Here is a 12,356-nt window from a genome sequence, read left to right on the forward strand (position 1 = left end):
CAGGATGCTGTTTTTAATATGAAGCCAGATTGTTTCAGGAGAGGAATCTGTGGGAATGTTTTCGAGCCTAGTTTGAAGGTTTGCCTGGAAACTGTCTCTTACTGTGGTTGATTGGAGATTGTTAACTTGGAGTCTTCTCCTTGGAATGCTGCCCCTCTTTGGTTTGAATTTGAGCTTAAAATTGAGTTTACAGCGCACAAGCCGATGGTCTGTTTGGCATTCTGCGCTGGGCATCACGCGGGTATGGAGGACATCGCGGGCATCTCTCTGTCGCACTAAGACATAATCAATGAGGTGCCAATGCTTAGAACGGGGGTGCATCCAGGTTGTCTTCAGACTATCTTTCTGCTGAAAGATAGTATTAGTGATGGTGAGTTGTTGCTCTGCACAGAATTCTAGCAGAAGTCGACCATTGTCGTTGCAGTTTCCAACACCATGCTTGCCTAATACTCCTTTCCAGGCTTCAAAATTCTTGCCTACTCTGGCGTTGAAATCACCAAGGATGATGATCTTATCGTCTGCAGGAACCTTTTGAGTAAGGAGGCGCAGGTCAGTGTAAAATTTATCTATTTCAGCAGGGTCAGCTTGGAGAGTTGGGGCATATATACTAAAGATGACAACATATTGCTTAGCGGTTGCACTGCCATCCTGTCACGCAAGAAAAACAGCCTTTCGTCTCGCATGCAGCAAGCTCCAGCAGAAACTTCGCGACATCCAGAACAAGTGGTGGATCGATCTAGCTGAAAAAACTCAATTATGCGCAGATACAGGTGATCACAAAGGTTTCTATGAGGCCTTGAAAACAGCATACGGACCTACATACCAGGTCCAAAGCCCTCTACTCAGTGCTGATGGTCAAACCCTTCTAACAGATAAAACCTCCATTCTGAATCGATGGTCTGAACACTTTCAGACTCTTTTCAGTACCAGCCGTGTAGTCCAAGATTCAGCAATTCAGTCCATCACACGACAACCAGTAAAATATGAATTGGATACTGCCCCCACTTTAGAAGAAACTCTGTAGGCCATACAGCAGGTAAAAATCGGCAAGGCAGCTGGGGTTGATGGAATTCCACCTGAAGTCTGGAAACATGGGGGCCTTGCACTCCACACCAAATTTCACGAGTTTGTGGTGCGCTGCTGGGAGCTCGGTGAACTACCATCAGACCTTCGTGATGCTGTCATCATCACTTTGTATAAGAAGAAAGGTTCTAAATCAGATTGCTCAAACTATCGTGGTATTACTCTGCTCTCCATTGCTGGCAAAATCCTGGCAAGAATACTCTTGAACAGACTAATACCCACTATAGCAGAAGGAATTCTACCTGAAAGTCAATGTGGTTTCAGAACCAACAGGAGCACCACAGACATGGTATTTGTCCTCAGACAACTGCAAGAGAAGTGTAGGGAACAGAATAAAGGTCTCTATGTAACCTTTGTCGACCTCACCAAGGCTTTTGATACTGTGAGCAGAAAAGGTCTGTGGCAGATTTTGGAACGTTTAGGTTGTCCCCCCAAGTTCCTTAAAATGATCATCTCACTCCATGAGGATCAGCACGGCCAAGTCAGATATGGCAACACACTTTCTGAGCCCTTTTTAATTAAGAATGGTGTGAAACAAGGTTGCGTTCTCGCTCCTACCCTATTCACCGTCTTCTTTAGCATGATGCTCCAAAGGGCCACAGCAGACCTCGATGATCAGGACGGCATCTACATTCGATACCGTACTGATGGAAGTCTATTCAATCTAAGGCGACTGAAGGCCCACACCAAGACCTTAAACCATCTTGTCCGGGAGCTGCTTTATGCTGATGATGCTGCCCTTGTTGCCCACACAGAAGCAGCTCTGCAGCGTTTAACATCCTGCTTTGCAGGTGCTGCTGAGCTCTTTGGGCTGGAAGTCAGCTTAAAGAAGACAGAGGTCCTCCATCAACCTGCACCTCAGGAAGTCTTCCTTCATCCCCACATCACCATTGGCCAATCAGAGCTCAAATCAGTCCAACAGTTTAATTACCTTGGTAGCCTCATCTCCTCAGATGGTAAGATCGACGGAGAGATAGACAACAGATTAGCTAAGGCATATAATGCTTTTGGAAAACTCCACAAGAGAGTATGGCGTAATAAACACTTAAAGAAAAGCACCAAGATCAGTGTTTACAAAGCCATAGTCTTGTCTACTCTCCTATACGGCTCCGAATCATGGGTCATCTACCGCCACCACCTGTGTCTCCTAGAACGCTTCCATCAGCGCTGCCTCCGTACAATCCTTAACATCCACTGGTCAGATTTTGTGACCAATACATCTGTACTTGAGCAAGCAGCTGTCACAAGTATTGAGGCCATGTTGATGAGAACACAGCTGCGATGGGCAGGGCACGTCTCAAGGATGAAGGACCACCGCCTCCCTAAGATCCTGCTCTATGGTGAACTTGCCACTGGCTGCCGCATGAGAGGAGCCCCGAAGAAAAGATTCAAGGACTCCCTGAAACAACATCTCAGCCTTGGCCATATTGATCACCATAACTGGTCTACTCTGGCCTCCAATCGGGAGGCCTGGAGACACACCATCTATAACGCTGCGGAAGCCTTTGAGAACTCACGCAGGATCACTCTCGAGGAAAAAAGGCAACGCAGAAAGAACCGTGTCTTGCAAAATACACCATCTAAGGAGTCTTTCTGCTGCGCCTTTTGCAATCGGATATGTCTATCACGTATTGGCCTCATAAGCCACCAGCGTGCCTGCTGCAAATGTGGATAGTGCCTTCACAAATCTTCGTTCGCGAAGCCTAGCCATGATCCTGATGATCTTCTTTAAATTAAATAGATGGTCCTGTTTTCAAATAGTGGAGACATTTCAAGGCATCTTTTTTATTGCTTTAATAGATGACTTTTAAGCAGAGTAACCCAAGCAAATTCCACACAAAATCCAGTAATTTGAAGAAAGGATTGGGATCCCAAACTTACAGATTCTGCTTCTGATACTTATTCCCAACATTACCTCACAGACTCATGAACACAAATTAAAAAAAAAAGTCACTTTTTGAGGAGTCGGGGTGGGGAAAAAGGCAATTCCTACAGTCAGGACAGATACCAAAAAGACTTGCTACTGCCCTATTTTCTAGTTTTAAGTTTCTAACGAGCAATAAGAGCAAGAACAAATAACAGGATGCAGCAGAGTTCCAAATAAGAATTGGTTTGTTGGTTTAACAGACAAGAGCAACTTTTCCCAGCACAGTTATCTAAGTCCATGAGATATCCAAAACAATTATTAACCACTTACTACAAAGAGGTAGTTGCGTCTGTGCTGGAAAAGACAGACACTATCTGGATTTATTGGTGCTGTGCATGAAGAGAGATCTGGAAGAAAATAAGAAGTTAACGAACTATTACAGGTTTTTGATATTATAATTAGAAATCTTTAGAGCAAAACTTGCATAAAGAACACAGCTGCTCAATTTGAAATAGTTTTTTGTAAGTCTAAAATTTAGGCCAGTTTCCTGAGGTTGGCTAACATTTCAGTTACCATTGCCATCCCTAATCACAGCAAGTTTTTCCTTCCAGCATTGGCTTTTCTCTCAATTTGAAACCCAAGCTTAATGCAAAGCCACATCAAGCAGAAGCAGGACAAAAAAGATCCATGCTGAGCCTGTATGGGTAAAGCTGCAGAGATTCTTGCTGCTCTAGTCACAATAATAGTTTTAGCTGAAAAACTACTGGTCCATTTCAGGAAGTGGCTGCTTTGCTGCTGTGCCACACAAAGCCACAGAAAAGTGAAGCTAGACTTCTCCTAGGGTTTTTTTTAACATATATTAGCTGGGACACAGCAGCATAGAATCTTAGAAGCTTGTAAAATGAATTAAGCAGACAAATGCACTGTATTTGTTTTCAGTTCAGTAGAAGGCTTTAATATTGAATACATACGAAGGAAGAGACATGCTAAATTGAATGAGCCTGGAGGCTTAAAGTGATATTAATTCCACTTGCATTCAACCATGTGGATCCAATGATCAAAGAGATTTGGAAGCCAGGAGGGAATAATGGAAATATCAACACTCAGCAATATTCTGTTGCCTCAGGGCGGCACAGGACACTAACAGATGTGAGGAGAGCAGCAGGGCCATCTCTGCTCACACTGAAAGGGGACAGGAACTACAGTCACACTGGATTTTCATGCATCAACCTCAAATCTTCAAGATGCTGTTGAAAGTGTGCCAATTGCACATCTACCCTTTTGCTTTATAAATACTGTCCTGGTTTTGACTGGGGTAGAGTTCGTTTTCTTCTTAAACCATGTCTTGTTAAACCATAACAGAAACTTTCTCTATAAAGCACCATTAGTGATGGCCAGTACCTCTTAGCGTGGTTTTGAGGAAATGAAAGATGAGCACCAAAACACAATTGTGGTAACTGAAAATTATCAGGTGAGTCTTTTAAAGAGACCAGAGACAGGGCTGTGGAATAAGCAAGTGTTTATTTGAGCACTTGCCACAGGAGATAAAATCTTGGTTTGAGCTGTTTAAAAAAGCCTTTCCAGATCTAGCATATGTATTTTGCATTATCCAGAAGCGATAATAAACTAAACTAGAAATATTAGCTGTTTAAAAAATAAAAAAAATTAACCCTGGCCTCCAAGATTCAGAGTAACTTTTTGCCAGAAGGTTCCTCCACCAGCACAGGAGATTGCACTTCCAGATCAAACTGATAATGAACGCAAGTTCTCACAGTATTAGGGCCTAAATTGTTCTCTACATTCTTGTAGAAAGACAGATCAGCTGAAGGCCAGTGTATTATTTTTTTTTATTATATGCCAGGCCTTAATTCTGTGAAAGAACAGACCTGATATTGACACGGGCTGCAGGTTTAAAACAAGTGGTTAAAACTGGACATGTAATGAATAACTTCATACTTAGCTTTAGTATTCAGCCTGCCTCAACTGAAAATAGGATTAATACCTCACATTCAAATCCCATTGAAATGAATGGGAAGTTTCCCCTGATTTAACAGAATTTTGATCATACCTTTTGGCAAACTTCAACAGTTACACTCTTTCATATTCTTCTGCGCAACACTTCCATCCAGAGAAGGGGAAAGTATTCTTGCAGCAACTGGAGATTGCTGGAAGAGTATTTGATGATGAACTGTTCCTCCACAAGTGTGCTTGTTTTGTTTTTAAAGTAGCAATTGTTTTCAAGGACTAGAGGACTTGGATTTTGTTGTTCCTAAATGTGTAAGTTCTTTGTCTTTCTGCCTTTTTTTTAAAAAGTGCCAGTGATAACTTCCCTGATGTCTTGCAGCATTTTTTAAATAGTTTAAATTTACTTTGGGAAGGTCCTGTGGTACCTTATAAATCTCCCAGAGAGTAGAAAAGGATTTTTGTGGGCTTTCTTTTTGCCAGATTTCCCCATGCTATGTGTATTTTAACTACTACTTTCTTTAGACTGAAGCGCTGCCTATATTTTAACCCCCTTTATGCTGAGCTGCTGTATCTTCTGCATGGAAGGTTCAAATCACCAGAGCCCCAAATGGTCTGTTACAGGCAAAAACCACTTACATTTCATTCAAATAACTAGTAGATGTCCTTACTGTTCCAACAAGATAAGGATTGTCAGCGTGCAATAGTCAACTAAAAACAAGTTCCACGCAAAGACATGTATCTTCAGGTAAAAAGGTGAATGATGAAAAGTAGATAAATGTCTACTTATAGTTTTTTAGCCTTTCAAGCTGTCTGTGCTGTTACAGTTATTTTTCCCCCCATTCTTTGAAGATGGCTGAGCTGATTTTCAGCTACAAACTACTGAAGGTTGAGGTTTTTAAATAATTTTAAATCATGAAAGAAAAAAAGAATCAATGGGAGATGTGGACTGTAAATGTTTAAGAAATGAAAGAGAAATGCAAACCACATAAGACATAGCAGTGTGCCCTCTGGTTTGAAAATACCAGCCATTTCTCCCTAATTGCTAGTCCTAGTTAATGTCAGTCCCTTTCCTTAAGGACTGTGTTGACAGATACATAGCCTTGCACATACATAAAGCTCTTCATGAATTCTGTGAGTCTAGTTAGACAGGTAGTATTAAGTATGCAGACCTAGATGGAAATAAAGATGAAGCAACAGCCATGGAATATAGGATACAAAATGTTGGTACAACTTCAGCCAGAAGAAGCTGTGAAGGTCCTGAAGCCTTTAGATGTAGCTTTATTGGCATCTGACAGAAGTGAATCCTTGGCAATACTTCTGCATTTGAGTCAAGTAAACATTGAGGAAAGCAAATGCTTTAATGATAATGATTGATTCCAAACTTACAGGGCATGAAAAGCATCACTCTAAGACAGATTGGGGCGCTGCTGACAGGTTTAAGGCTCAAGAACAGACATCCAATAAAAGAGCACATAAACATGGCTGAGACATCTGCTCCAAGTTACTCAGTCCATCCACAGGGGTGACTCTGGTTTGCATTGTTTACAAATAAATATTGTAAATAATCAGGCAAATCTGTTGTTAGTTAAAGCATTAGGAAAAATACACCCTTTACAATGCCTCTTGCAGAAAGGCATCTGATAACTGGAACTCTGCAACCCAAATTGCTTACAGAATCCTTTATCTGGGTTTACCTTTTGTCTCTTCTCATTTCATTTTCTGGTCTCACAGGTCACTTTATTAGTTATGTTTTACAAGCAAACATCTTTTCTAGCAACAAAGGATGTCAAAATTTTGGCCATATGCTTACCATTACACCCAAGACTCAACAATCAAAAATTGTCTAACCAGAAAAAGATTCTAGTGTTTTCAAAATACTTTGGAGACAAACGTATTCATCTATAAAGAAAACAGACAACTTGTTTGGACTACTACATATGTAGTATTAGAGACTAATGTGCTTAAAAGACCAACCTTTCTTTAAGGGAATCTCAGTGAGAAATTTAAAATGAGAGCTAGATTTACAGCTGTAAACTCTTTGCAGGACAAGCAGTTTTCCTATTAGTGCATCTTCTACAATCATCTGCTTTCTGCAGTGTGATTTTTCATTCTGATCTCACTGAGAAAAGAATTAGCCATGGTATAGTGGCTTCTCCTGAGCTTAGTCAAGTGCAGAGCATTCAGCTGTTGAGTATTAAAAGTCAGATTTTAATTTGTTACAATTTATTTCACAGAGGTTACTAGCACAAACTAGTAAGGAAAAGCAGCACATATGAATGTCTTCTACTGTTTTAAAGGAACACAATCAAGATCAGCTTCAGACTATTAATTTTCCATTCTAACAAATGGTTTAACTTCCAGGCTCAACCCGACTTTCTGAATTGGATTGACTCCATTGGACACCCTACTTCAGGCTGCATATCAGCTGCTTCAGAGAAAGTACATGATAAATCTCATTCACTGAGAAAGGATGCCAAAAGAAAAAATAACATCTAATAACACTTTAAAAATAGAGAGGTGATTTTTATGCTAACAGAAGCACTGCATGAACATTCTGGAAACTGGTGTATTTTCAGTATTGAAGACTCAGAGTCTTTTGGCAACTGGCAGGGACAATGATGGCACCTTGCTGTGGTTAAGCTGGAGGTGTCTACTACTGTCAACACACAGACTACATCTCTAAGCTTCCTCTCTTAATGAGGGACAATGCACACAAGATAATGAGTAAGGAATGAAGATTTGTGTATCCTTCTAAACCAGCACATCACAGGAATAAAGATGAAAATAAGAGTGAAAACATGAACAATGAAAAGACCCAATTAAGCCACTGCTGACAGTCCAGCACCAAAGCACCTCCTTTGCAGGTCAGGTACTGCCTGTTCTTGGCACATTATATGTTTCTACTCAGTAGGGGCAGAAAAGGAGATATGTAAATTGAACTGCTGAAGTTCTGCAGAACACTGGGAGCTATCTTGACTTGCCTTCACTCAGTACAATTGCTTTTTTTTTTCTTTTTGTTGAAAACATATATTTATCACTGCAATGCAAACCAGACATGAAACCACAGAGAAATCAGGATATTACAGCTGGTGGAGGATCAAAATATCTTCATTTGATCCTATGTGGATCATCACAGGACTGACTCTGTAAGGAAATTATTGCAGTATCAACAATCAGAGAAAACAGATGAAGCAATACCTGCTTATGATCCATTTTTGTCAGCTCCTGACCTCTCACTAGTGCCAAAACTTGGAAAAAACACATACTAAATTAAAACCTAATGGCTTTAAATGCTGGAAAATATACTTACTTCTCTGGAACGAATCTCTAATAAAAAAAATAAAAATTAACATCTTCTGCTCTTGTAAATTTTGGCTGCTCTATCTCTATTCATATTCTTTCTTTATGCCTGCAATGACATCACTCAATAATAGGGAAAATGGAAACTTATTGCAAGCTTAATTCATGGCCCTTTAAAGGATTCAAGATGCAAACTGTAGTGAACTAATGAATTTACAGGAATGGGACCTTCAAGAGTTTTACGTAGATGTTATTTAGAGGTCCAGACACCCACGAACAGAGATTCCAGCCTTCAATTGGCCTATAAGTCATTCAACATGATTTATGGGAAGACATTCTGCTGTGACTCAGGAGTTAAAGCAATATGGTAACAATAAAGAAGTGAACTATCAAAATCATGTAGAATCCAATGAGGCTTTCCCTCAGCACCAGTTATAAGGATGCTTTATAACAGATATCTGTCCTTCAAAAATAAGACAACTCTAATTAGATTTTTAACAGGTCTTCAGATAAGCTATAAACTGGACCACAAACTGGAAATTGAACTGAATTCAAAATAGTAACTGAGAATTTTTCCTGAGTTCAAAGTTAGAAGAGACAGCCCAAAGAAATCATGCAAGAGTTCCTCCATTTATTTAAGAACCTTTAGAGAAGACATCAGTCACCCAAGACGTCTCTAAAGCCATATTATTACTTTTTAAGATTTGGGTATCTCAGTTCTAGTGAAAATTAAACTCTCCTTTAGATTCCCACTTCTGAGTCAAATTGTACCATCAGTAACCACCTGCCCAGGTAGGTACAATTATAATCAGTTAGAGTCATATTTTTATCCTTTTGAAACATTAAGTGGATTGAGCTTCTTTAGTCTGTGGCTTCAAGGCATTTTTCCAGACAGTGCATCATTCTTTTATCTTTTTCCTGAATCTTTCCCAATTTCAGCCTTCTTTGTAAATTGTAGCTACCAGAATTGGATATGCCAAGTGTAAGTGAATCATTGTTTCCTCAGTGTTTTACAAAAAGGTAACACCCCCACCTCTCTCCTCCCCAACTTTCCCTTCCCTAAGTTCAATAAGAGCTTAATCAGATCTCTTGTCTACAGCATCACAAGAACAGTCCATATTTCCTTGTTTATCCAGTATTAGTCTCAGAACATTTCCAAAGCTGCTCTCAGATGTAACATCCCATTTTGTGTCACCCACATTGTGCTCCCATATACATGATCTAACAAGTGACTGTTACCAAACGTGAGTCTGCCTTGCAATAAGATCCAGAGTAGCACATATGTGCTCCTTACATTATTAGGTAAAAAACAAACATGAAACCAAAAAAAAAGAAAAAAACCCCAAACAACTCTCTGTCCCAGTGAGGCTGGTATGCTGTCAATAAGTCCTTGGAATAATCCACTCACCTAGAATCAGAACACAGTGTACTGCAGTCAGGGTGCTTCTGATGTGAGGGAATTTCCCATCAGATTTCAGTAGAAGCAAAGGTCAGGAGACAATAACAGTTTTGTATGTGTTGTACAGAAACACTAATTTGAAACACAGTGTGGATAAAAAGTATTGAATTTGATCCGTTTCCAGTCAATCTTGGAAACAAACAGTGGGCTTTTACTGACGTATTAATAGATGGACAAAATTCACCTCTGATGCATTGATGCCAGGGATGGATTTACTTGGAGTATTTAACCTGCTAATCCCATTAGTGAAGGCCTAGTTGATAGAAAAACCATCCCAGGAGATGTCACTACTTTCCCCTCTAGAAATATTAAGAAACAACTAGTGAATGATTTAGGGATTTTCCACACATATCATTCTTACAAATCTTCCATTGCTTCATGCTACTGACAGTCAGACAGGTAGCAAATATCACAAAGTGGCAGAGACAATTTCAGTGGGGAAAAAAGAACAGGGATTTTGCTAAATCTGTTTTCTACTGAAAAACTCATAAATGGAAACTTATTTGGCGTCTTTGTTGGAGTAGAATTGGCAGAGTAAGATGGAAAGCAGTCCTGTATCTCATTACTTCCTCTACTATCACTAGCTGGAAACTTTGGAAAAACAGGTCCCTTTCTGTTTAGATACAAACGTGCTGTTGCCGTACAGTGTGTCTGGCTTTCTCTTTCCTTCTCCTTAGTTTGGATGACACCTGCACACAAAGGCTCTTTGTCTTTTTAAAGCTTCACCTACTACTGTTTATCTCCTACCTGACTTCTATTTCTGATATCATAGGCATTTCCTAAGCAACAATAACAATGTCAGCAAAAGAGGGGTAAAATGGCACCATCACACAAACATATGTACTAAAGTGTTCCCAATTTCACTTTAACTTGGTGTAGTTAAACCAAGTTTTTGGTATTTTCATTAATTAGTTAAGTGCAGACAGATACAGCTTTCTAAAAGAGGACTGCAAGTTAGTGCATAGGATGAGCAATATCAACAGTTACCCAGTTCAGCCAAAATGAGACAATGATTAAAGGTGATGGGAAGAAGTAAAATGTGTAAAAAACCCTCTACTTCATGCCAGGATTCCCCAGAAATAAAAGATGATGAAAAAAGACATCAAAAGCTATGATACAGGCTTGACTGCAGTTGGTGAACTATTTCAAAAGAGCTGCATTCGTAAAAGGACGCAGCAGCTGCTTTAACAGAACAGGAGAGGTGTTCTTACATCTCACATAAGCCTAATCAGGGCAGTACAGTATTCTATAGACACATCCAGGACAGTTCAAAGCTAAAATAGCAACAAGAGCATGCTAATCCACTGGACTAATTATCACTCTTGAGACCTCAGCTAATTTTTCAAGGTATTTGTTTGCATAAGATGTATCAGCGCAGAAAGCAAAACAGTGGACTCTCAATATTTTGCCTTGCTTTTCTAGTTTAGGAAATGCAGTTTCCATCCAAGAGAAGCAGAAATCTGAATTCCATCATTACACTCCTTAAAGTCTGACACTGAAAAGACAACATGATATAGCAGGCAGAACAGTCATCTAGCAGGATATGGAACAGCCGACACTATTTCTGTATAAAGCCAGTTAATTTTTCACTTTTCCTTCTTTTTTTTCTGTAGTTTACTCAGTGCAAAGCATCTGTGTGCTTGTATAGAGCCGAGCACAACGGCATCACAAGCAGTCTTTTTTCAGTGAAACAAAAATACTACATTTTTTCGTTTCCAGGTTCTCACAGTAGGGTAGGACTCTGTCTCACACATAAAGATGTTGGGCAAAATGGAATACTATATCCAGAGCAACACAGAAGAAAACAAAAGCTTAAGTCAGTCATATAGCACAAAGAACCATAGTTCCTTTGCACATCCAGTCTTTAGCTACTCATGTCACAGCTAACACTGGAAATTAGCCCCCCACCATCCTCTTCTCTCACTAATAAACTGATTTCTTTTAAAGTCACACACACTAAAGGGCACATTTGCTACAATTGTGCTGTATTGTGTTCAGACAAAACTATCTCCAGTCAGATTGGGTTCTTTAGACACGGTGAGATCAAACAGCTCACAAAGTCCTTTGATGGAAATTTAATTCTTTAAAAATATGCACAAGGTAATTGAAAACACATTTTATGATATTTCAGATTATAAACAGCAGATCTCTGGCTGGGTTGAACAAATAGCATTAAGCCTTTTTCTTCCTTCTGAAAAACCACAGTGCTTGGCAGCATGAGGCACTGATGTGTCTTCTGTACCAGCACAGGGAACCAGTGATTATAATGAAGAGCTTGTGTTAGGATGCAAACTGTACTCCAACAGAAGAAACTGTCTGTAATCAGTTATTGTTCATTCAAAGTCATTTTGTGATATTAGCATGTTTTTTCAAGATCTAGGCACAATGCCTGGGTTTACTACATCTCTCCCCCAACCCTTTCCCTTGCACAAGTCGTTAGGAAAAAGCAAAAGTAAGTATTCTTTGCTCACAACCTCCAGTCTTATCATCAATCCCCTGCACTCAAGAACAGTATAAAGTGAAATTTCAGCTTTGCTCACTTGATTTTTAAACCTCCTTGTCTTCGCTAGTACTGTGAAACTTTGATGAAAGAAATCTGTATGCAAGCTTTATAGGAACAACAATTATAGAGGGAGACATGCTGCTTTATCCATGAACTACCACTTTCACACACATGGAGAT

General features: G+C 39.7%; 1 protein-coding gene across 5 annotated transcripts in view; it reads right to left on the reverse strand.

Annotated features, from left to right (window-relative positions):
- MYLK (myosin light chain kinase) overlaps positions 1 to 12,356 on the reverse strand; it is a 205,509-nt gene that overhangs the window by 162,575 nt on the left and 30,578 nt on the right. The window contains exon 3 of one of the 5 annotated variants that reach the window (XM_032693458.1): positions 3,281 to 3,357. The exons of the other annotated variants lie outside the window; for them this stretch is intronic. The gene's annotated coding sequence lies outside the window, so the exon portion shown is untranslated. The remainder of the gene's footprint in view (positions 1 to 3,280; positions 3,358 to 12,356) is intronic. 5 annotated transcript variants of the gene reach the window in all.

This window comes from Chiroxiphia lanceolata, chromosome 7 (assembly GCF_009829145.1).
Source record: "Chiroxiphia lanceolata isolate bChiLan1 chromosome 7, bChiLan1.pri, whole genome shotgun sequence".
Classification (NCBI taxonomy): Eukaryota; Metazoa; Chordata; class Aves; order Passeriformes; family Pipridae; genus Chiroxiphia; species Chiroxiphia lanceolata.